General features: G+C 45.7%; 1 protein-coding gene across 6 annotated transcripts in view; it reads right to left on the reverse strand.

Annotated features, from left to right (window-relative positions):
- LOC129858682 (neuroligin-3-like) overlaps positions 1–26,264 on the reverse strand; it is a gene marked incomplete at its 3' end in the record, with an annotated part of 492,031 nt that overhangs the window by 464,961 nt on the left and 806 nt on the right.

Genomic DNA, 26,264 nt, shown 5'->3' on the forward strand with positions numbered 1-26,264 from the left:
CTGCCATGAGCCCACTGAGCCGTCCGCCAGACAGGAGCCGCTAGAGCCGCCAGCCAGACAGGAGCCGCTAGAGCCGTCCGTCAGACAGGATCTGCCAGAGCCGCCAACCAGACAGGATCTGCCAGAGCCGCCAACCAGACAGGATCTGCCAGAGCCGCCAACCAGACAGGATCTGCCAGAGCCGCCAACCAGACAGGAGCAGCCAGATCAGTCAGCCAGCCATGAGCAGCCAGATCCGTCAGCTAGCCATGAGCAGCCAGATCCGTCAGCTAGCCATGAGCAGCCAGATCCGTCAGCTAGCCATGAGCAGCCAGATCCGTCAGCTAGCCATGAGCAGCCAGATCCGTCAGCTAGCCATGAGCAGCCAGATCCGTCAGCTAGCCATGAGCAGCCAGATCCGTCAGCTAGCCATGAGCAGCCAGATCCGTCAGCTAGCCATGAGCAGCCAGATCCGTCAGCTAGCCATGAGCAGCCAGATCCGTCAGCTAGCCATGAGCAGCCAGATCCGTCAGCTAGCCATGAGCAGCCAGATCCGTCAGCTAGCCATGAGCAGCCAGATCCGTCAGCTAGCCATGAGCAGCCAGATCCGTCAGCTAGCCATGAGCAGCCAGATCCGTCAGCCAGCCATGAGCAGCCAGATCCGTCAGCCAGCCATGAGCAGCCAGATCCGTCAGCCAGCCATGAGCAGCCAGATCAGTTAGCCAGCCATGAGCAGCCAGATCCGTTAGCCAGCCATGAGCAGCCAGATCTGTCAGCCAGCCATGGGCCGTCCCTCAGTCCGGAGCTGCAGTCCCTCAGTCCGGAGCTGCCATTCCTCAGTCCGGAGCTGCCATTCCTCAGTCCGGAGCTGCCCCTTACCCTGGAGCTGCCCCTTACCCTGGTGCTGCCGCTTACCCTGGTGCTGCCCCTTACCCTGGTGCTGCCCCTTACCCTGGTGCTGCCCCTTACCCTGGTACTGCCCCTTATCCTGGTACTGCCCCTGACCCTGGTACTGGTTCTTAGTCCGGAGCTGTCCCTTAGTCCGGAACTCCCCCTGAATGCAATGGGGTTAATGTGGAGGGGGGTTGTTTGGAGGAGGCCTAGGAGGTGGTTAGGTACTGTGGTGACGTGGGGACTACGACCAGAGCCGGAGCCGCCACCGTGGAGGGGAGCCCACCCAGACCCTCCCCTAGACTGTGTATGGTGCGCCCGGAGTTCGCGCCTCAAGGGGGGGGTTATGTCACGCCCTGGCCTTATTATTCTTTGTTTTCTTGATTATTTTAGTTAGGTCAGGGTGTGACATGGGGAATGTTTATGTTTTGTTGGTGTTGGGTGTTTATATGGTAAAGGGGTTATGGGTTGTTGTATAGTATATGGGTTTGTGTGTAGTACAGGTGTCTAGTGTTTTCTATGTATGTTTAGTTGTCTAGGAGAGTCTATGGTGGCCTGAATGAGTTCCCAATTAGAGACAGCTGATTTCGGTTGTCTCTGATTGGGAGCCTTATTTAGGGTAGCCATAGGCTCTCATTAGTTGTGGGTAATTGTCTATGTAGAACGTTTGTAGCCTGTTATGTTTGTGCACAACGTTTGTAGCTTCACGGTCGTTTTGTTGTTTTGTTAGTTTGTAAAGTGTTTTTGTGTCGTGTTCATCTTCGTTGGTGTTAATAAAAGAAGATGGCTTATTTTCCAACTGCTGCATTTTGGTCCGTCAATCCACCACACGATCGTGACACACACACACACACACACACACACACACACACACACACACACACACACACAGACACATAGCCTGAACAAGTAACACACTCCGAACACAAAAAAACAATTACCAGCATCTTCTGACAGCGTATGACATTACTATCTGCACTCCCATTCCAGAGAGCTCTCCATCCCCTGAATACTGAGAGTGTCCCAATATCTCTCCTACCTCTCAAAGTGTGCACTTGTTCACTTCCCTTCACTGATTAATGAAATGACTGGTATAAGAAATATGGTGGACACTCTCACTAGCCCCTTTCTCCACCAATGCTGTGTACACTTCCGGAGAAAGGAGAGATTACTGGGACTCACCCTGTGACTGTGAGTGACTTCACATTGTGATTACGAGGAATGATCTCAGATATAACCAAGACTAACATTAGTGAGCGGAGATAGAGTCTGGAAGTGAGTACTGATTGTCCTAGGGGGAAAAAGTGAAAGGTACTGTTACATTACAGAGATCCTGATACAATGCATCAGTCAGTTAGAGCAGTAACAGCAGTAACATCAGAAACATCAGTAACAGCAGTAACATCAGAAACATCAGTAACAGCAGTAACATCAGTAACATCAGTAACATCAGTAACATCAGTATATACAGGAATTAGGAATCAGGAATACAGGAATTAGAACATAACATGGCTATATACAGGGAGTAGAAAATAACATGGCCATATACAGGGAGTAGAAAATAACATGGCTATATACAGGAATTAGAACATAACATGGCCATATACAGGGAGTAGAACATAACATGGCTATATACAGGAATTAGAACATAACATGGCTATATACAGGGAGTAGAAAATAACATGGCCATATACAGTAATTAGAATATAACATGGCTATATACAGGAAGTAGAAAATAATATATCTATATACAGGAAGTATAAAATAACATGGCTATATATATAGGGAGTATAAAATAACATGGCTATATAAAGGAAGTAGAAAATAACATGGCTATATACAGGAAGTAGAAAATAACATGGCTATATACTGGAAGTAGAAAATAACATGGCTATATATAGGGAGTATAAAATAGCATGGCTATATACAGGAAGTAGAAAATAACATGGCTATATACAAAGAGTAGAAAATAACATGGCTATATACAGGAATTTGAACATAACATGGCTATATACAGGAAGTAGAAAATAACATGGCTATATACAGGAAGCAGAAAATAACATGGCAATAACCCCAAAAAACTCACCACTTCTACAACCATATATCCAAAACATCTTCCCAGCTATACAGACAGCCCCCCCAACACACCATATCTCCTGAAACATCTCCACACATTTTATCATTTTACAGAACTCAAATTCCACCCTAAGGCGCACAGAGACCATCCCATTAAACAATAGTAAAGGGTCTGTTATCCCCCCACCTTTGACCCTGTTCCTCCTCGTTAGCCAAATAGACAACTTTGCCTGAGCACACAGAAAATTCAACAAAACACATTTGGCCTTTTCCATATTTGAATACCTGTACCCCATTATAAACATCCCAACAGTAAAAACCACCCCCTACCTCTCACACAGACATTCCAACAGAGACATTAATGGCATTAACCTGGCGCACACAGAAAACACATGAAACACAGTTTCTCTCATAACGCAGAAAGGACACCCCTGCCCGACTCCCGGTTCAACCCGTGCCAACCAGCTGTTAGTGGCCAGGGCTCCATGAAGAACCCTCCACTGGAGGTCCCCTGACCTCTTTGGTACTGGGGGTTTGTAGAGCCCCCTCCATCTAAAACCCACCATACTCTCCGCCCCACATACCCCCTGCCACTGATGTGCCCTCACTCCTGTTAGGCTCCTAATGTTCCTCACCTTAATGCAAAGGTTGTAGAGGGCTTTACCTCCCACCCCCTCAAACTCCCCCAGGCTCGGAGTGTTAAAATCTAACAAGTCCTCCAGACCCCCTTGCCAGTCTCCAGTCTCTGCCGTCACCTGCAGTGGCGGAAATATTGATGGCCCCTCCCCCTTTGGCCACTCACACACCCCCCTTACGGGCTCAGACAGTGCCTCCTGGACCTCCTCCAGGAATCTCTCCAGCAGCCTAAGAGACGTTATTCCTGTTTGTTGTGCCAGGACATCCGGGGTTTTCCACCCCTCCTCTCCCAGCAGTCGCTGGTCACCCAGCCTTAGTAAACCCACTACCATCAGTCGCCTCTGCAGGGTGGCCTACTGAACCGATCTCAAAGGGATGGTGGGGTTGTGGAAGATAGGCTCCTCCCACACGCACAGCCCAGGCTCCACACCCCCTTCTCATTTGGGCTTTAGCAGGTACACCCCCAAAATTTTAAGCCCTTCACAACCCCACTGCAAACCCCCTGGAAGTAGAGGAGGGGCCCTATCCCCCCATGCCCCACATAACAGAGCTTTGCTCTTGCCCCAGTTTACCTTAGCTGACGAAGATCCCTCGTACACCTTCAGACCAGACATCACATTAAACAGATACTCAAGGTCCACTCTATCGAAAGCCTTCTCTTGTTCTAAAGAGACCAGTTCAAAGTTCACATTAGAACCTCTCGACAAGTCCAACATGTCCCTGATTAAGAACAAGTTGTCCGTGATTCAGCGTCCCGGTAAACAATATGTTTGGTCCTTATGTACAATCGTGTCCAGATGGGACTTCAGTCTGTTATAGAGGACCTTGGCAAATATCTTGTAGTCCACACAGAGTAATGCCACAGGCCTCCAGTTCATAAGTTCACACAAGTCCCCTTTTTTGGGCAGGAGAGTCAGAGCCGCCCGACGGCAGCTCATCGGCAACTCTCCTACCCCGACGCATTCACGCAACACGCAAAATAAGCCCAGTCCATTTATTTATTTTATGAAACTCCACTGGGAGTCCATCGACCCCCAGTGCACGACCGGGGGACATCTGGGTTACGGCCTCTGCCAGAATGTCTATTTCATCCCTCTGTGCCAGAACGAGCTTAGGGAGTTCTGCAAACAAGACCTGAGCACACATAGAATCACACAGTTCTGCAACTATACAACTCAGTATAAAACTTCACAATTCGCCCCCGCATCTCCCCCACAGCAGAGGTCACCCCCCCCCCCCCCGCCCCATCAGACAGCCGTAGACAATGCATACCCTTGGGTTCTCCGCTCTGTATTTCCAAAACAAAGAAGGAGGAGCTGGGAGCATCCATCTCCTTGAGCATGGAGAACCTAGCTCTTACAAATGCTCCCTTTGCTTTAACCTGGAAAAAACTGCCCAGGTCCCTACGTATTTCAGCTAAATTAGCCTGGAGGCCTGCGTTGCCTTGCCCCACCATCCCTACCTCCATCTCACTAATACTACGCTCTAGTTCCCCCAATACTCTCCTAGCCTCTGAGGATGAGAGAGATGTATACTGTTGACAGAAAAGCCGAATTTGGACTTTCCCCACATCCCACCATTGACTCAGAGACTCGTACTCCTCTCTTCGCTGCCCCCACCTTTCCCAAAAGGTCTGGAAACCTGAGCAAAAAGTGGCATCTTGTAAGAGCTTTACATTAAACTTCCAATAGGATGCCTGCCGGGGCCCTGGTGAAATAGATAGCCGAGCCATGGTTATGTGTTGATCCGAAAACCCCACCGGGAGAATGGTAGCGCCGATTGCTCCGATTCCTGTACATGTAAAAACTATCAAGTCGGGCTGCACTCACCCTAGCCCCAAAAACCTTCACCCATGTATACTGTCTTGTGTTGGGATGTTTAGTTCTCCAAACATCCACTAGGTCGAACTGGTTAATGATGTCCCTTAACACTCCCACTGACACTGAATGAGGCTCTTCACCATTTCTGTCTTTCATAAAATCCATTGCACAGTTCCAGTCCCCACCACCAGCGTCTCCTCAGGTGCTATCTGGGAGAGTTCCTGTCTAAGATCCCCAAATAGAACCCCCCCTCTCTCTTTGTGTTAGGCGCATACACATTTATAAAGACAAAACCCATGTTGGTAATTTCTGCTTTTACAACAAGCAGCCTACCCCTACACACCTCCTTTGAGGAGCAAATTTTTACAGACAGACCTGATACAAAAAGTACTGCCACCCCTGCACTAAAATTTGTCCCATGTCTCAACACACTTGCCCCTTTCCACCAGAGCCACCAATGAACTTCATTCACCACATCACTATACGTCTCCTGCAGAAACAACACCTGTACATTTTTTGGGTTCTACATATTCACCCAAAACACTCCTCTTTCCCGCATCTCTGACGCCATTTATGTAAACGAACGTACCCGAAGAGTCTCCATAAGAAGTGGGAGAAATGCCAGCAAAGAGACCAATAGCAAAGCTCAAAAAGCCCCAGTGCCAAAAAGAAACTCTACATCTAAACAGTGTCTGAAGGTCGACCCTTACACACTGTTGTGATCCACTTCCTCAACCTAAACTGTTTCCTGGGTGAGAGGACACTATGCCTCTCATTTTCCATTGCATGTTGTACTGATCTTACAAACTTTCTGGGAACAGAACAAAAGGCCTCAAGATTAACTTTTTTCCCCTTGGTCTCCTTCAGGAACCTTGTCAGTTCCCTCAAAGTGTACTTTGACCCCTCTGCTTGACTGGCTGTCAGCTCCGGACCCATTGAAGAGGAGTCTGGGGAAAAAAACTCCTGATCATCCTCTTCCTCAGACTCACTTTCCTCCTCATCTCCATCTCCCATCCTGACCACCTGCCCTTCCTCTCTGGTCAGGGCCTCCCCTCCCCAGCACCAGCCTCTCCCCTCCCACCTCTTTTCTTCTCCCCCTTTTTCCATTTTTCCTCATCCACTAGCATAACCTGACTAAACCCAGCCGCATCTACACCACCCTCCATAGCATGACTAGGCCCAGCCTCATCTACACCACCATCCATAGCAGAACTAGGCCCAGCCTCAGCTACCCTACCATCTTTAGCCTGACTAGAGCCAGCCTCAGCTATTCCACCATCTCTAGCCTGACTAGGCCCAGCCTCATCTACACCACCATCTCTGGCATAACTAGGCCCAGCCTCATCTACACCACCATCCCTGGCATGACTAGGCCCAGCCTCTGCTGTCTGCATCTCATTGCATCTTGAATCCAAGATGGCGTAGCAGTGCAGACGTGGTTTGTTGTCCTCTCGTGTACTTTGTATTTTTCATATTTTTTTGTATATATTTAAATTTTTAAATCTTTAAAATAAATATACCTTCCGGTAACTCGCCTCAACCAATGTGACATAGATCCGCATTTATTTTAGACCTTATAGCCAGAACCTCCATCAGAAGCTAGCCAGCTAATTAGATACTGGCTATTTAGCCATTGTTAGCCACTGCTAGCAGCCTTTCCTTCTGCACAGACACCAGACGCTTTTTTACTTTATTTTTTTAGCCTGGATAATACCGGCCAGAATCGGACTGTTTTCTCCACTACAACGCCGGATTCCTGCCGTAAACCCTGGACCATTACTCCTGATCATCACAGCTAGCTAGCTGCCACCGAGTGACCCAGCCCCGAAGCTAGCCCTGAGCCAGGCCCACCTCCCGGCCGACTCTGTGATCACCCGGCTACTCAGCCGATGCCTTCCGGACTCTACCCCAACACGGCTAGAATCCACCACTCTGCCGGATCCTTCCCGTAAGCTCTGGACCTGTGCATCAGATCATCACTGCTACCGAGTGGCTATAGTGGCTAACGCCCCTGCCCCAAAGCTAGCACCAGTTAGCCACGAGCCAGGCACATCTCTCGGCTAGCAAACTAAATTACTACAACTACAATTACCTCTTTCGCAATCTGGTCTGGACCCTTTGTCGACACGGCGCCCTGCCGTACCACCACGACTGGTCCAACAACTTAACTCCATCTGCTGTGCCCTCAACCGGCCTTCGGCGGACGTCGGAGCAGACACTTCTACTTACCCCGGCCTGCTAACTTTAAATGCTGTGTCTCCCGCGTGCTAGCATAGTAACGACCACCCTGTGGCTTCCCTGTTCCATCTATTGCTGCCCCTTGGACCCTATGATCACTTGGCTACATAGCTGATGCCTGCTGGACTGTTCATTAATCACGGTACTCCATTTTGTTTATTTTTTGTTTATCTGTTGGCCCCAACTCAGGCCCTGTGTGTAGTTAACCAACCCTCTCTGCCCATTCATCGCCATTTTACCTGTTGTTGTTGTTGTCTTAGCTGATTAGCTGTTGTTGTCTTACCCGTTGTTGTCTTAGCTAGCTCTCCCAATCAACACCTGTGATTGCTTTATGCCTCGCTGTATGTCTCTCTCAAATGTCAATATACCTTGTACACTGTTGTTTAGGATAGTTATCATTGTTTTAGTTTACTGCGGAGCCCCTAGTCCCACTCAACATGCCTCAGATACCTCCTTTGTCCCACCACTCACACACCTTACCCAGCATAACTAGCCCGTTCAGAGATGCAACCTCTCTTATCATCACTCGGTGCCTGGGTTTACCTCCACTGTACCCGCACCTCACCATACCCCTGTTTGCACATTATGCCCTGAATCTATTCTACCACGCCCAGAAATCTACTAATTTTATTATCTGTCCCCAACGCACTAGACGACCAGTTTTGATAGGTTTTAGCCGTACACTCATCCTACTCCTCCTCTGTTCCTCGGGTGATGTGTAGGTTAACCCAGGCCCTTGTGTCCCCAGGCACTCTCATTTGTTGCCTTCTGTAATCGAAAAAGCCTTGGTTTCATGCATGTTAACATCAGAAGCCTCCTCCCTTGATTTACCCAATGCTTTAGCACACTCCGCCAACCCTGATGTCCTTGCCGTGTCTGAATCCTGGCTAAGGAAGGCCACCAAAAATTCTGAGATTTCCATCCCCAACTACAACATTTTCTGTCAAGATATAACTGCCAAAGGGTTTAGAAGTTGCAAGTTCTGTATACTTTCCAGGTCTATGCCCAAACTGTTCGAGCTTCCAATTAAAAAAATGAATCTCTCCAGAAAAGAGTCTCTCAATGTTGTTGCCTGTTATAGACCCCCCTCAGCTCCCAGCTGTGCCCTGGACACCATATGTGAAATGATTGCACCCCATCTATCTTCAGAGTTCGTTCTGCTAGGTGAATATACTGGGATATGCTTAACACACCGACAGTGCTACAATCTAAGCTAGATGCCCTCAATCGCACACAAATTATCAAGGAATCCACCAGGTACAACCATAAATCCGTAAACATGGGAGCCCTCATAGATATTATCCTGACTAACTTGCCCTCTAAGTACACCTCTGCTGTTTTCAATCAGGATCTCAGAGATCACTGCCTCAATACCTGCATCCACAATGGGTCCACGGTCAAACGACAACCCCTCATCACTGTCAAACGCTCCCTAAAACACTTCTGCGAGCAGGCCTTTCTAATCGACCAGGCCCAGGTATCCTGGCCTCATCCCGTCAGTTGAGGATGCCTGGTCATTCTTTAAAAGTAATTTCCTCACCATCTTAAATAAGAATGCCCCTTTCAAAAAATGTAGAACTAAGAACAGATATAGCCCTTGGTTCACTCCAGACACTGTAAAGTCCATGGAGAATAATAGCACTTCCTCCCAGCTGCCCACTGCTCTGAGGCTAGGTAACGCTGTCACCACTGAAAAATCCACGATAATCGACAATTTCAAGAAGCATTTCTCTATGGCTGGCCATGCTTTCCTCCTGGCTTCCCCAACACCGACCAACAGCTCCGCACCCCCCGCAGCTACTTGCCCAAGCCTCCCCAGCTTCTCCTTCACCCAAATCCAGATAGCAGATGTTCTGAAAGAGCTGCAAATCCTGGACCTGTACAAATTAGCTGGGCTAGACAATCTTGGCCCTCTCTTTCTAAAATTATCCGCCGCCATTGTTGCAACCCTTATTACCAGTCTGTTCAAAGTCTCTTTCGTATTGTCCGAGGTTCCTAAAGATTGGAAAGCTGCCGCGGTCATCCACCTCTTCAAAGGGGGAGACACTCTAGACCCAAACTGTTACAGACCTACATCTATCCTACCCTGCCTTTCTAAAGTCTTCGTAAACCAAGTTAATAAACAGATCACTGACCATTTAGAATCCCACCGTACCTTCTCCGTTGTGCAGTCCGGTTTCCGAGCTGGTCACGGATGCACCTCAGCCATGCTCAAGGTACTAAACGATAGCATAACTGCCATCGATAAAAGACCGTACTGTGCAGAAGTCTTCATCGACCTGGCCAAGGATTTCGACTCTGTCAATCACCGTATACTTATCGGCAGACTCAACAGCCTTGGTTTCCCACCATAGAAAATAACATTTGAAAGAAAAGACCAACAACAGAATTAAGAAAATAAAATAGAAAAAAAAGTAGAGGACGGAGCCCTATACACCAAACACTCAAACTCCAAAAAACTCCCAGCATTCACTGCGAGAGAAAGAGAGAGACAGCGAGAGAGAGAGCGAGACAGCGAGAGAAAGAGAGACAGTGCGCAAGAGAGAGAGAGTGCGAGACAGTGAGAGAGAAAGAGAGAAAGAGACAGCGAGAGAGAGAGCGACAGCAAGAGAGAGAGAGCGCAAGACAGCGAGAGAGTACAGAGATATGAACCTGGAGAAGAGTCCCCTAAGCAAGCTGGTCCTCGGGCTCTGTTCACAAACACAAACACAGCCCCAGGACAGCAACACAATTAGACCCAACCAAATCATGAGAAAACTAAAATAGAATTACTTGACACATTGTAAAGAATAAACAAAAAAACTGAGTAAACTAGAATGCTATTTGGCCCTAAACAGAGAGTACACAGTGGCAGAACACCTGACCACTGTGACTGACCCAAACTTAAGGAATGCTTTGACTATGTACAGACTCAGTGAGCATAGCCTTGCTATTGAGAAAGGCCACCTAAGGCAGACCTGGCTCTCAAGAGAAGACAGGCTATGTGCACACTGCCCACAAAATGAGGTGGAAACTGAGCTGCACTTCCTAACCTCCTTCCAAATGTATGACCATATTAGAGACACATATTTCCCTCAGATTACACAGACCCACAAAGAATTCGAAAAGAAAACCGATTTTGATAAACTCCCAGATCTACTGGGTGAAGTACCACAGTGTGCCATCACAGCAGCAAGATTTGTGACCTGTTGCCATGAGAAAAGGGCAACCAGTGAAGAACAAACACCATTGTAAATACAACCCATATTTATGCTTATTTATTTTCCCATTTGTACTTTCACCATTTGTACATCGTTACAACACTGTATATATACATAGTATGACATTTCCCTTTTCTTCATTCTTTTGAAACTTCTGTATGTGTAATGTTTACTGTTAATTTTTATTGTTTATTTCACTTTGGTATATTCTCTCTCTCTCTCTCTCTCTCTCTCTCTCTCTCTCTCTCTCTCTCTCTCTCTCTCTCTCTCTCTCTCTCTCTCTCTCTCTCTCGCTCTCTCTTTCCCTCTCCTTCCTCTCTCTCTCTCCCTCCCTCCCTCGCTCGCTCCCTACCTACCTCCCTCCCTCCCTCCCTCCCTCCCTCTCTCTCTCTAGCTCTCTCTCTAGCTCTCTCTCTGTCTCTCTTTGTCTCTCTCTCTCTGTATCTCTTCATCAGTGGCAGCATGTGCTCTCTGTGAGTTTTAAAATATTTAAATGTGTAATCTGTCAGCATTATGAGGTTAACACACAGCTGTGACACCACAGCATCATCCATCACCATCTGTCACCTCTTAACTTCACACAGACCCATACATAGTGTACATCACAGGGACTGAGGGACACAGTACAGCCCTTTGTACGCCTGTCTGTCTTGGCCTGCGCCTCACACCGCTACCTATTCCCTATGTAGTGCACTGCTATTGACCAGAGCCCCATAAAGAAGTAGTACACTACTATTGACCAGAGCCTCATAGGGAAGTAGTACACTACTATACCAGAGCCTCATAAGGAAGTAGTACACTACTATTGACCAGAGCCTCATAGGGAAGTAGTGCACTACTATTGACCAGAGCCTCATAGGGAAGTAGTGCACTACTATTGACCAGAGCCTCATAGGGAAGTAGTACACTACTATTGACCAGAGCCTCATAGGGAAGTAGTGCACTACTATTGACCAGAGCCTCATAGGGAAGTAGTGCACTACTATTGACCAGAGCCTCATAAGGAAGTAGTGCACTACTATTGACCAGAGCCTCATAAGGACGTAGTGCACTACTATTGACCAGAGCCTCATAAGGAAGTAGTGCACTACTATTGACCAGAGCCTCATAAGGAAGTAGTGCACTACTATTGACCAGAGCCTCATAAGGAAGTAGTGCACTACTATTGACCAGAGCCTCATAAGGAAGTAGTGCACTACTATTGACCAGAGCCTCATAAGGAAGTAGTGCACTACTATTGACCAGAGGCTCATAGGGAAGTAGTACACTACTATTGACCAGAGCCTCATAGGGAAGTAGTGCACTACTATTGACCAGAGCCTCATAGGGAAGTAGTACACTACTATACCAGAGCCTCATAGGGAAGTAGTGCACTACTATTGACCAGAGCCTCATAGGGAAGTAGTGCACTACTATTGACCAGAGCCTCATAAGGAAGTAGTACACTACTATTGACCAGAGCCTCATAGGGAAGTAGTGCACTACTATTGACCAGAGCCTCATAGGGAAGTAGTACACTACTATTGACCAGAGCCTCATAGGGAAGTAGTGCACTACTATTGACCAGAGGCTCATAGGGAAGTAGTGCACTATACCGGGAATAGGGTGCCATCTAGGATCCAACCTGACAAGCCTCTTTTGCTCGTGCATTTTATGTTAATGTCTGAACATGGTCTTTCGCTTGGCATGTAAAGCTGTAACGTTAGCCGGACTCCAGAATGAAAACAAATTATAATGATACAAAAAAACATGACATCTAGAAGGGAAACATTTGAAGACGTTGAAAAAACCCACAAATGCAGCTACAAAAGTCTGATTTGAGTGGTTTCTCTAATGCCTGTACTCTGTGTAACGGTAGCTGATCTTAAAGACTCTGAGAAGAGTTCTACCTGCTTCTAATACTATCACATAGACAACAGAATGTAGACTATGAGTGGCTCCACAGATACACAACAGAATGTAGACTATGAGTGGCTCCACAGATACACAACAGAATGTAGACTATGAGTGGCTCCACAGATACACAACAGAATGTACACTATGAGTGGCTCCACAGATACACAACAGAATGTACACTATGAGTGGCTCCACAGATACACAACAGAATGTAGACTGAGTGGCTCCACAGATACACAACAGAATGTAGACTATGAGTGTCAAAATATAGAACCCACACAAATACAGATACATGTTTGCACTGTCACACAATAGAACAATTTTTAGTACAAGGGAAAGCTCCTCATGGCCATTTGAACAATGGTACCGTTTCATATACAACTTAGCTCATCTACATTGTCTTTTCTAAACCCACAATTCATTAGCCAGAATAATGAATTAAAAAAAGCAGAAAAATGAATGAATAAACCAGAATAATGAATATATTGAATGGTATTAAGCCATGGACCATAGATAGTGAGTGAGTGATCCATTTATAGGTTGATGGAGGGAAGGAAGGAGGGAGGAGGGAGGAGGGAGGGAAGGAGGACACTCAAACACATCCCATTTAGCAGGAGGCTCCGTGTCATGTCTTCATCGGAACGATGGCAGGCTTTGTCTGCCTCCCAAATGGCATCCTATTCCTTACATAGTGCACTACTTTTGACCAGGGAAAATAGGGTTCCCATAGGGCTCTGGTCAATGGTAGCACACTATGTAGGAGATAGGATGCCACTTGGACAGCAGTCTTCCACTAAGCTCCTTAAGAGCAGATTGTTCCTAGGGAACCAGGTGATAGTAGGGTGGTGGTACAGAGTCACTATGGCTGACTGACTGACTGACTGACTGACTGACTGGCTGGCATACTGACTGACTGGGTTGCTGACTGACTGGCTGACTGACTGACTGACTGACTGGCTGACTGGCTGACTGACTGGCTGGGTTGCTGACTGACTGGCTGACTGGCTGACTGACTGGCTGACTGGCTGACTGACTGACTGGCTGACTGGCTGACTGGGTTGCTGACTGACTGGCTGACTGGCTGACTGGCTGACTGACTGGCTGACTGGGTTGCTGACTGGGTTGCCGACTGACTGACTGGCTGACTGACTGGCTGACTGGGTTGCTGACTGGGTTGCCGACTGACTGACTGACTGGTTGGCTGACTGACTGGCTGACTAACTGACTGGCTGACTGACTGGCTGACTGACTGGCTGACTGACTGACTGGCTGACTGACTGGTTGGCTGACTGACTGGCTGACTAACTGACTGGCTGACTAACTGACTGGCTGGCTGGGTTGCTGACTGACTGGCTGACTAACTGACTGGCTGACTGACTGGCTGACTGACTGACTGACTGGCTGACTGACTGGTTGGCTGACTGACTGGCTGACTAACTGACTGGCTGACTGACTGGCTGACTGACTGACTGGCTGACTGACTGGCTGACTGACTGGTTGTCTGACTGACTGGCTGACTAACTGACTGGCTGACTGGGTGGCTGACTGGCTGGCTGACTGACTGACTGACTGACTGGCTGCCTGGCTGCCTGACTGACTGGCTGGCTGACCGACTGGCTGACTGGCTGACTGGGTTGCTGACTGACTGACTGACTGACTGGCTGGCTGGGTTGCTGACTGACTGACTGGTTGGCTGACAGACTGGGTTGCTGACTGACTGACTGGGTGGCTGACTGACTGGCTGGCTGACTGGGTGGCTGACTGACTAACTGACTAGCTGACTGCCTGCCTGACTGACTGGCTGACTAACTGACTGGCTGACTGCCTGCCTGACTGAAGGCCATATCTACGCTAATGTAGACCTGAAATTATACTTTAACTGACTACATACCTTATCCTCATTACTGTGTGCCCTGGAATTCCCCTTGTATTTAATGAACCCAGGGTTACTAGATATTGTATTTAATGAACCCTCTTTTGGATATGAGGTTAGGATAGGTTTAACTGGCTGGTTGGACGCAGGGTTACTAGATATTGTATTTAATGAACCCTCTTTTAGATATGAGGGTATGATAGGTTTAACTGGCTGGTTGGACGCAGGGTTACTACATGTGCAGCCCTCTTTATACAACACTTTGATGTCTATACTTGAATGTATTAGACACATACCACATCTAAGAGTGTACACTAGTTACAATAACTAACTGACACATCACACCAATTAAAATACACGTTTTCTACTCATAATTCCCATTACACCATGTTGGTTTGTGTGCACTCCCATTACACAGAGTATACGCTAGTTAAAAGACGTTTTCACTCCGAAGGATCTGATCTGTCCATGTGTGTCAGTGATCAGTGATATAAACATATCATAGGTCCTTGTATCTCTCCTTATGAATGTAATGAAGGATTCAGTGTTCTGCCTCACTAGAGCTGGACTAGAGATATACAACATATACACTGCTGTTCTCCTCCACTATCCTCCCTCTCTGTCTCTCTGTCTCCCTCACTCTCCCTCTCTGTTTTTCTCTCTCTCTATCTTTCTGTCTCTATCTTCCTCTCGCTCTCTTTCTCTCTCTCTCTCTCTGTTTTTCTATCTCTCTATATTTCTCTCTGTTCCCCCCTCTCGCTCTCTTTCTCTCTCTCTCTCTCTCTCTCTCTCTCTCTCTCTCTCGCTCTCTCTCTCTCTCTCTCTCTCTCTCTCTCTCTCTCTCTCTCTCCCCCCTCTCTCTATCTCTCTCTTTCTTTCATGCTCTCTCTCTCTCTTTCTTTCATGCTCTCTCTCTCTCTCTCTCATTCTTTCATGCTCTCTCTCTCGTTCTCTCTCTCTGTCTGTCTGTCTGTCTGTCTGTCTGTCCGTCTGTCTGTCTGTCTCGCTCTCTCTCTCTGCACATGATGCATATTTTAACAGATCTCTCCACGTTTTTAAATGGAAAACAATCTGAAATAGCTCCTCACTGCCTGGGCCTGCCTCTGAATTTTATGTACTATCCTTGATTCAGACTCACCCAACCCTTCCTCAGTACACAGTCTTCTGGTAAACAGACGGTAGAGAGAATCTTTTTCATTAGCTAATGGTGCTCGACATGCATTCCTACCAGTCAAGATGTTCTTTAATGTTGGTCAAAATGAAATGAACAATAATGTTATCACTTTACCATGCTAGCAGACTTAAAGCCTGGAGGCAAGGCCATAAATGGGGAAGCTGATCAATATAGTTTGGAAATATGTTTGATCTCTTTATTGATGTTGAAAATAATAAAATAATCTTCCATTTAAAAATGTAGTGATATGGAGCATGAATATATAATTTCATAGTTAGTTCATAATGATTAATAATGTAAAGAGTTATAGTGGTATTCATAATGATTAGTAATGTAAAGTAAAGAGCTATAGTGGTATTCATAATGATTAGTAATGTAAAGAGCTATAGTGGTATTCATAATGATTAGTAATGTATAGTAAAGAGCTATAGTGGTATTCATAATGATTAGTAATGTAAAGAGCTATAGTGGTATTCATAATGATTAGTAACGTAAAGTAAAGAGCTATAGTGGTATTCATAATGATTAGTAATGTAAAGTAAAGAGCTATAGTGGTATTCATAATGATTAGTAATGTAAAGAGCTATAGTGGTATTCATAATGGTTAGTAATGTATAGCAATGAGCTATAGTGGTATTCATAATGGTTAGTAATGTATAGTAAAGAGCTATAGTGGTATTCATAATGATTAGTAATGTATAGTAAAGAGCTATAATGGTATTCATAATGATTAGTAATGTAAAGAGCTATAGTGGTATTCATAATGATTAGTAATGTAAAGAGCTATAGTGGTATTCATAATGATCAGTAATGTATAGTAAAGAGCTATAGTGGTATTCATAATGATTAGTAATGTATAGTAAAGAGCTATAGTGGTATTCATAATGATCAGTAATGTAAAGAGCTATAGTGGTATTCATAATGGTTAGTAATGTAAAGTAAAGAGCTATAGTGGTATTCATAATGATTAGTAATGTAAAGAGCTATAGTGGTATTCATAATGATTAGTAATGTAAAGAGCTATAGTGGTATTCATAATGATCAGTAATGTATAGTAAAGAGCTATAGTGGTATTCATAATGATTAGTAATGTAAAGAGCTATAGTGGTATTCATAATGATTAGTAATGTAAAGAGCTGTAGTGGTATTCATAATGATTAGTAATGTAAAGAGCTATAGTGGTATTCATAATGATCAGTAATGTAAAGAGCTATAGTGGTATTCATAATGATTAGTAATGTAAAGTAAAGAGCTATAGTGGTATTCATAATGATTAGTAATGTAAAGAGCTATAGTGGTATTCATAATGATCAGTAATGTATAGTAAAGAGCTATAGTGGCATTCATAATGATTAGTAATGTATAGTAAAGAGCTATAGTGGTATTCATAATGATTAGTAATGTATAGTAAAGAGCTATAGTGGTATTCATAATGATCAGTAATGTATAGTAAAGAGCTATAGTGGTATTCATAATGATTAGTAATGTATAGTAAAGAGCTATAGTGGTATTCATAATGATCAGTAATGTAAAGAGCTATAGTGGTATTCATAATGGTTAGTAATGTAAAGTAAAGAGCTATAGTGGTATTCATAATGATTAGTAATGTAAAGAGCTATAGTGGTATTCATAATGATTAGTAATGTAAAGAGCTATTGTGGTATTCATAATGATTAGTAATGTAAAGAGCTATAGTGGTATTCATAATGATCAGTTATGTATAGTAAAGAGCTATAGTGGTATTCATAATGATTAGTAATGTAAAGAGCTATAGTGGTATTCATAATGATTAATAATGTAAAGAGCTATAGTGGTATTCATAATGATTAGTAATGTAAAGAGCTATAGTGGTATTCATAATGATCAGTAATGTAAAGAGCTATAGTGGTATTCATAATGATCAGTAATGTAAAGAGCTATAGTGGTATTCATAATGATTAGTAATGTAAAGAGCTATAGTGGTATTCATAATGATTAGTAATGTAAAGAGCTATAGTGGTATTCATAATGATTAGTAATGTAAAGAGCTATAGTGGTATTCATAATGATCAGTAATGTAAAGAGCTATAGTGGTATTCATAATGGTTAGTAATGTAAAGAGCTATAGTGGTATTCATACTGATTAGTAATGTATAGCAATGAGCTATAGTGGTATTCATAATGATCAGTAATGTAAAGAGCTATAGTGGTATTCATAATGATCAGTAATGTATAGCAATGAGCTATAGTGGTATTCATAATGATTAGTAATGTATAGTAAAGAGCTATGTTGGTATTCATAATGGTTAGTAATGTATAGTAAAGAGCTATAGTGGTATTCATAATGATCAGTAATGTATAGCAATGAGCTATAGTGGTATTCATAATGGTTAGTAATGTATAGTAAAGAGCTATGGTGGTATTCGATTAGAAACACAGCCCTGTTTGTGTATGTCCTGAGTATGTAGATAGCATCATATAAGTATGATGCTATCTACAAAAAGCTAATAAAAGCTAATATTGCAGAATTTATAAGGTTTGACAATGAGTGTAAATGTACTCTTGTATTCTTCAAGAGGAAATGAGTAGCAGCAGGGTAGAACTATTCCTTATTCAGGGCTTATTCAGAGCATTGGATAGGAGGATTAAAGAACAGATCCCCAGGCCACCTCTTCATATACACCAATTTAACTTAGCTTTAACGGATTTGACTTCTCCTTGTCTCATCAGCTAGCTCTCAGGGGTGTGTGTGTGTGTGTGTGTGTGTGTGTGTGTGTGTGTGTGTGTGTGTGTGTGTGTGTGTGTGTGTGTGTGTGTGTGTGTGTGTGTGTGTGTGTGTGTGTGTGTGTGTGTGTGTGTGTGTGTGTGTGTGTGTGTGTGTGTGTGTGTGTGTGTGTGTGTGTGTGTGTGTGTGTGTTTGTTAGGGCTGGGTGGTATTCCATATTTGACTATATACCGGCTTTAACGCACGGACCGGTTTGCGTGTTTACTTTACCTTCTATAACGGTATTTGAATTTTTGATTTGTTAAATGTGATACGCCAGTGTGTAACGTCCAGTTTTATAATTTACTCCACTACGTGATTGATTAATCTCTCTCTCTCTCTCTCTCTCTCTCTCTCTCTCTCTCTCTCTCTCTCTCTCTCTCTCTCTCTCTCTCTCTCTCTCTCTCTCTCTCTCTCTCTCTCTCTCTCTCTCTCTCTCTCTCTCTCTCCATGCCATGCCTCTTTCCACACAGACCTAGATCCGCCGTCGTCACTCAAGGAGCACATGAGTTGTTCCTCAATGTTGATGACTACAATGCCGTTTTCACTTTGCTTCTTAATATAAATCTACAGGCCATTCTACAGACCAATCTACAGGCCAATCTACAGGCCAATCTACAGGCCAATCTACAGGCCAATCTACAGGCCAATCTACAGGCCAATCTACAGACCAATCTACAGGCCAATCTACAGGCCAATCTACAGGCCAATCTACAGGCCAATCTACAGGCCAATCTACAGACCAATCTACAGGCCAATCTACAGGCCAATCTACAGGCCAATCTACAGACCAATCTACAGGCCAATCTACAGACCAATCTACAGGCCAATCTACAGGCCAATCTACAGGCCAATCTACAGGCCAATCTACAGGCCAATCTACAGGCCAATCTACAGGCCAATCTACAGGCCAATCTACAGGCCAATCTACAGGCCAATCTACAGGCCAATCTACAGGCCAATCTACAGGCCAATCTACAGGCCAATCTACAGACCAATCTACAGGCCAATCTACAGGCCAATCTACAGGCCAATCTACAGGCCAATCTACAGGCCAATCTACAGGCCAATCTACAGGCCAATCTACAGACCAATCTACAGGCCAATCTACAGGCCAATCTACAGGCCAATCTACAGGCCAATCTACAGGCCAATCTACAGGCCAATCTACAGGCCAATCTACAGGCCAATCTACAGGCCAATCTACAGACCAATCTACAGGCCAATCTACAGGCCAATCTACAGGCCAATCTACAGGCCAATCTACAGGCCAATCTACAGGCCAATCTACAGGCCAATCTACAGGCCAATCTACAGGCCAATCTACAGGCCAATCTACAGGCCAATCTACAGACCAATCTACAGGCCAATCTACAGGCATGCCATATTTACACAATTAGTTTGTGTTTCTTACATCTGCAATCAGCTAGTTTGTCTTTTCTTAGCAAGTTGTGGCTAAATCGTGTTAGCCGCTAATGCTAATCACTAATAAATGTACTGAGTCAGTGCAAACGTAGCTAGCTATACAGCCTGGTACCAGTGATGGTGGAGCCCTAAATCAGCACGTTGTTTCGAGAAAAAGTGTATTCTACGTGGCAGTGTGGAAACGACCTCACATGAGTGCAGGAAATGTATGAAAATGCAGAACATTTTTGTTGGGGTTGAAGTTGAATTGAACAGTATAAAATAATCATCATGGAGAAAGAACCATTAAAATCACTTAGAATGTATATACTTCCACCCTAGGATCACACACTACTCATAAATCAACATTTTGTGTTATTCAAAAACATAAAATACTGTCACACCATCAAAAACTCTGAAAATACCGTGATATGAAATTTGATCTATATCGCCCAGCCCTGTTGACAAGAAGTTTAAGATTGATTTCTCTCTAAATGATCCACTCCCATCTTCTTCTCTCCGACTGTGAACAGACAGGATTTCTCTCTCTAAATGATCCACTCCCATCTTCTCCTCTCCGACTGTGAACAGACAGGATTTCTCTCTAAATGATCCACTCCCATCTTCTCCTCTCCGACTGTAAACAGACAGGATTTCTCTCTCTAAATGATCCACTCCCATCTTCTCCTCTCCGACTGTGAACAGACAGGATTTCTCTCTAAATGATCCACTCCCATCTTCTCCTTTCCGACTGTAAACAGACAGGATTTCTCTCTAAATGATCCACTCCCATCTTCTCCTCTCCGACTGTGAACAGACAGGATTTCTCTCTAAATGATCCACTCCCATCTTCTCCTCTCCGACTGTGAAAAGACAGGATTTCTCTCTAAATGATCCACTCCCATCTTCTCCTCTCCGACTGTGAACAGACAGGATTTCTCTCTAAATGATCCACTCCCATCTTCTCCTCTCCGACTGTAAACAGACAGGATTTCTCTCTCTAAATGATCCACTCCCATCTTCTCCTCTCCGACTGTGAACAGACAGGATTTCTCTCTAAATGATCCACTCCCATCTTCTCCTTTCCGACTGTAAACAGACAGGATTTCTCTCTAAATGATCCACTCCCATCTTCTCCTCTCCGACTGTGAACAGACAGGATTTCTCTCTAAATGATCCACTCCCATCTTCTCCTCTCCGACTGTGAAAAGACAGGATTTCTCTCTAAATGATCCACTCCCATCTTCTCCTCTCCGACTGTAAACAGACAGGATTTCTCTCTAAATGATCCACTCCCATCTTCTCCTCTCCGACTGTAAACAGACAGGCAGGCAGTGGGATGAGAAAAGTGACATTTGAAAAGAGACTTAAAGATAGTGGACCTGTTTGACACTAAGGTCCGAGACATCTCAGAATTTCATTTCTATTTGTAAAGAAATTACAAAACCAGCGGGAGTTTTTGCTCTTCTTGTTGGTGTTCTCTCCTTCTCTCCATCAATGGAAGAGAGAAAAACATGTGTTGGCCAGGACACTGGCAGGTTTGTCTTGAGGGTACAGTTTGAGGCCTGAGTGCTCAGAGCCTTTACTTTACATCAATAAATATAAGAGATCTTTTTAGACAAGGTCAGCCAGAGCCTGTCAGGGAGAAAGTAGCCCACACACACACACACACACACACACACACACACACACACACACACACACACACACACACACACACACACACCCCCCCCCCCCCCCCCCACACACACAACCAATACATAAGCCTATACTGTTCATTTTACCACGTCTTTCCCTCTCTTGACATGACCAAAGCCTCTGAACAGGAACCTGGCAGCAGCTCCACCAGGAGGCCTAAACAGGAACCTGGCAGCAGCTCCACTAGGAGCCCTAAACAGGAACCTGGCAGCAGCTCCACCAGGAGGCCTAAACATGAACCTGGCAGCAGCTTCACCAGGAGGCCTAAAAAGGAACCTGGCAGCAGCTTCACCAGGAGGCCTAAACAGGAACCTGGCAGCAGCTCCACCGGGAGGCCTAAACAGGAACCTGGCAGCAGCTTTACCAGGAGCCCTAAAAAGGAACCTGGCAGCAGCGTCACCAGGAGGCCTAAACAGGAACCTGGAAGCAGCTCCACCAGGAGGCCTAAACAGGAACCTGGAAGCAGCTCCACCAGGAGGTCTAAACAGGAACCTGGCAGCAGCTCCACCAGGAGGCCTAAACAGTAACCTGGCAGCAGCTCCACCAGGAGGCCTAAACAGGAACCTGGCAGCAGCTTTAACAGGAGCCCTAAAAAGGAACCTGGCAGCAGCTCCACCAGGAGGCCTAAACAGGAACCTGGCAGCAGCTCCACCAGGAGACCTAAACATGAACCTGGCAGCAGCTTCACCAGGAGGCCTAAACAGGAACCTGGCAGCAGCTTCACCATGAGGCCTAAACAGGAACCTGGCAGCAGCTTCACCATGAGCCCTAAACAGGAACCTGGCAGCAGCTTCACCAGGAGCCCTAAACAGGAACCTGGCAGCAGCTTCACCAGGAGGCCTAAACAGGAACCTGGCAGCAGCTTCACCAGGAGCCCTAAACAGGAACCTGGCAGCAGCTTCACCAGGAGCCCTAAACAGGAACCTGGCAGCAGCTTCACCAGGAGGCCTAAACAGGAACCTGGCAGCAGCTTCACCAGGAGGCCTAAACAGGAACCTGGCAGCAGCTCCACCAGGAGGCCTAAACAGGAACCTGGCAGCAGCTCCACCAGGAGGCCTAAACATGAACCTGGCAGCAGCTTCACCAGGAGGCCTAAACAGGAACCTGGCAGCAGCTCCACCAGGAGCCCTAAACATGAACCTGGCAGCAGCTCCACCAGGAGCCCTAAACAGGAACCTGACAGCAGCGTCACCAGGAGGCCTAAACAGGAACCTGGCAGCAGCTCCACCAGGAGCCCTAAACAGGAACCTGGCAGCAGCTCCACCAGGAGGCCTAAACAGGAACCTGGCAGCAGCTCCACCAGGAGGCCTAAACAGGAACCTGGCAGCAGCTCCACCAGGAGCCCTAAACAGGAACCTGGCAGCAGCTCCACCAGGAGGCCTAAACAGGAACCTGGCAGCAGCTCCACCAGGAGGCCTAAACAGGAACCTGGCAGCAGCTCCACCAGGAGGCCTATACATGAACCTGGCAGCAGCTTCACCAGGAGACCTAAACATGAACCTGGCAGCAGCTCCACCAGGAGGCCTAAACAGGAACCTGGCAGCAGCTCCACCAGGAGGCCTAAACATGAACCTGGCAGCAGCTTCACCAGGAGGCCTAAACAGGAACCTGGCAGCAGCTCCACCAGGAGCCCTAAACATGAACCTGGCAGCAGCTCCACCAGGAGCCCTAAACAGGAACCTGACAGCAGCGTCACCAGGAGCCCTAAACAGGAACCTGACAGCAGCTCCACCAGGAGCCCTAAACAGGAACCTGGCAGCAGCTTCACCAGGAGGCCTAAACAGGAACCTGGCATCAGCTCCACCAGGAGCCCTAAACATGAACCTGGCAGCAGCTCCACCAGGAGCCCTAAACAGGAACCTGACAGCAGCGTCACCAGGAGGCCTAAACAGGAACCTGGCAGCAGCTCCACCAGGAGCCCTAAACATGAACCTGGCAGCAGCTCCACCAGGAGCCCTAAACAGGAACCTGACAGCAGCGTCACCAGGAGCCCTAAACAGGAACCTGGCAGCAGCTTCACCAGGAGGCCTAAACAGGAACCTGACAGCAGCTCCACCAGGAGCCCTAAACAGGAACCTGACAGCAGCGTCCCCAGGAGGCCTAAACAGGAACCTGGCAGCAGCTCCACCAGGAGCCCTAAACAGGAACCTGGCAGCAGCTCCACCAGGAGGCCTAGGGGACGGAGGTGGGGACGGAGGTGAAATGAACATCAGTAGCATGCATAATCTGTCCACTATACTAGACGCACACACCATCAAATCTAAATAGACACAGTACAGTACATTCTCACGTCAAAGATACATGCAGAGGATCATAGGCCAAGGAAATTATATTGGGAGACACAACGGCAATTCAAACATGCAACAGACGTCCAACATCAAAAGCTTCTGTGCTTCTGTGCTTCTATGCTTCTATGCTTCTGTGCTTCTATGCTTCTGTGCTTCTATGCTTCTATGCTTCTATGCTTCTATGCTTCTATGCTTCTATGCTTCTGTGCTTCTATGCTTCTATGCTTCTGTGCTTCTATGCTTCTGTGCTTCTATGCTTCTATGCTTCTATGCTTCTGTGCTTCTATGCTTCTATGCTTCTATGCTTCTATGCTTCTGTGCTTCTATGCTTCTATGCTTCTGTGCTTCTATGCTTCTGTGCTTCTATGCTTCTATGCTTCTGTGCTTCTATGCTTCTATGCTTCTATGCTTCTATGCTTCTATGCTTCTATGCTTCTATGCTTCTGTGCTTCTGTGCTTCTATGCTTCTGTGCTTCTGTGCTTCTGTGCTTCTATGCTTCTGTGCTTCTATGCTTCTATGCTTCTGTGCTTCTGTGCTTCTATGCTTCTATGCTTCTGTGCTTCTATGCTTCTGTGCTTCTATGCTTCTGTGCTTCTGTGCTTCTGTGCTTCTGTGCTTCTATGCTTCTGTGCTTCTATTCTTCTATGCTTCTATGCTTCTATGCTTCTGTGCTTCTATGCTTCTGTGCTTCTGTGCTTCTGTGCTTCTATGCTTCTATGCTTCTGTGCTTCTGTGCTTCTGTGCTTCTATTCTTCTATGCTTCTGTGCTTCTATGCTTCTGTGCTTCTATTCTTCTATGCTTCTATGCTTCTGTGCTTCTATGCTTCTATGCTTCTGTGCTTCTATGCTTCTGTGCTTCTGTTCTTCTATGCTTCTATGCTTCTATGCTTCTGTGCTTCTATGCTTCTGTGCTTCTATGCTTCTATGCTTCTGTGCTTCTGTGCATCTGTGCTTCTGTGCTTCTGTGCTTCTGTGCTTCTATGCTTCTATGCTTCTATGCTTCTGTGCTTCTGTGCTTCTGTGGCTAATTGCTCCTTTGAGCTATAGGCTTATTAAAACAGTCAGAAATAGAGGTAATAGGAAGGGGAAATTCGTATAAATTCTTTGGTTTTAGGGGGAAACAATTGCTTATTCACTGAATCACCATGACAACTCCTTGTCTGACATTGTCTCTCCCCCTCCTTCTCTCTCCCCCTCCCCTTTCTTCCTCTCTAACCCATTGCAATTCAGCTCTCTAAGTTAATTCTTCCTTCACCCCCTGCAAGACTACAATGAGACCATTTTACTCAGCGTGCTAAACGACGGGGAATTTGGGAGAAAAGCAAAGAGAATACATTCAGGGAAACCAGATGGTTTATATGCTAAAATAAGCCAATTTACTTCTATTATGAGATTGTAATTATAGCCCTACAACTCCATGATAAAATAGCTTTCTCACAGTGCAAGAAGTCGTTCTGGTTTTCGATATTTCATAAAGTCACAAAAAAATAAACCATGAATATGCATTATTTGAGTAGCCTATAACAAACACAGAGGGTTAATTCGTGGATGTGAGATGAGCAGAGCTCTGCTCTCCTCTCCTCTAGGCAAAGCCGCATCGTTTTAGCGGGCATATAGAGACGCAGACAGGTGGACTCACATAATCATTTACTGACACTTGAAGGTAGCAGAACTGCAGCGGCTCAGAGCATACTGTAATAACGATGTACTAACTGTGTAATAACAATAAATAAGTCAATAAAACACTAGTAATTAACAGTAGCTTCGGCTAGTAACAAACGTCATAATAACGTTAATGATTATTATCGTAAATATAGCATGACTAAAACATGCCTACCTGTGATTATAATACATACACGTCCTCAAAACAAACAGGGTCATATTTTACGCATAACTTGAACTTGATCGAACCAAGAGTCCAAAAACACCCCAAAATCTATAAATCTGGTTAAAACTTGTGGACCATCATATTGGGCACCTGAAAGCGGCTACAGCAGGGCTGTACACCCACCCATTTCACCAGAGAGATGTACTTGCAGTGGGCATACACCAAAATAAAGATTCCTCTCTCCGCTGGCACCCACATTTATGGCCTTATATTCGGGGAATGTTCTGTTACGTGAACATTCAGTAGCCACAGAAGCTTCAGTAGACCCAGCGCATAGAATTCTCAATCACAGCGGATGGTCAACCTCCGCAGTAACGCACCGCACAGACAGTAACGCACGGCACAGACAGTAACGCACGGCACAGACAGGTCAGCGACAGGCAGAGCATAGTTTAAGTAACAAGTGCTCAATTTCACCATCCCTAAACGGGGACGGCCACCATCGGTATTCAACCATCT

This window comes from Salvelinus fontinalis, chromosome 6, assembly GCF_029448725.1.
Source record: "Salvelinus fontinalis isolate EN_2023a chromosome 6, ASM2944872v1, whole genome shotgun sequence".
NCBI lineage: Eukaryota > Metazoa > Chordata > Actinopteri > Salmoniformes > Salmonidae > Salvelinus > Salvelinus fontinalis.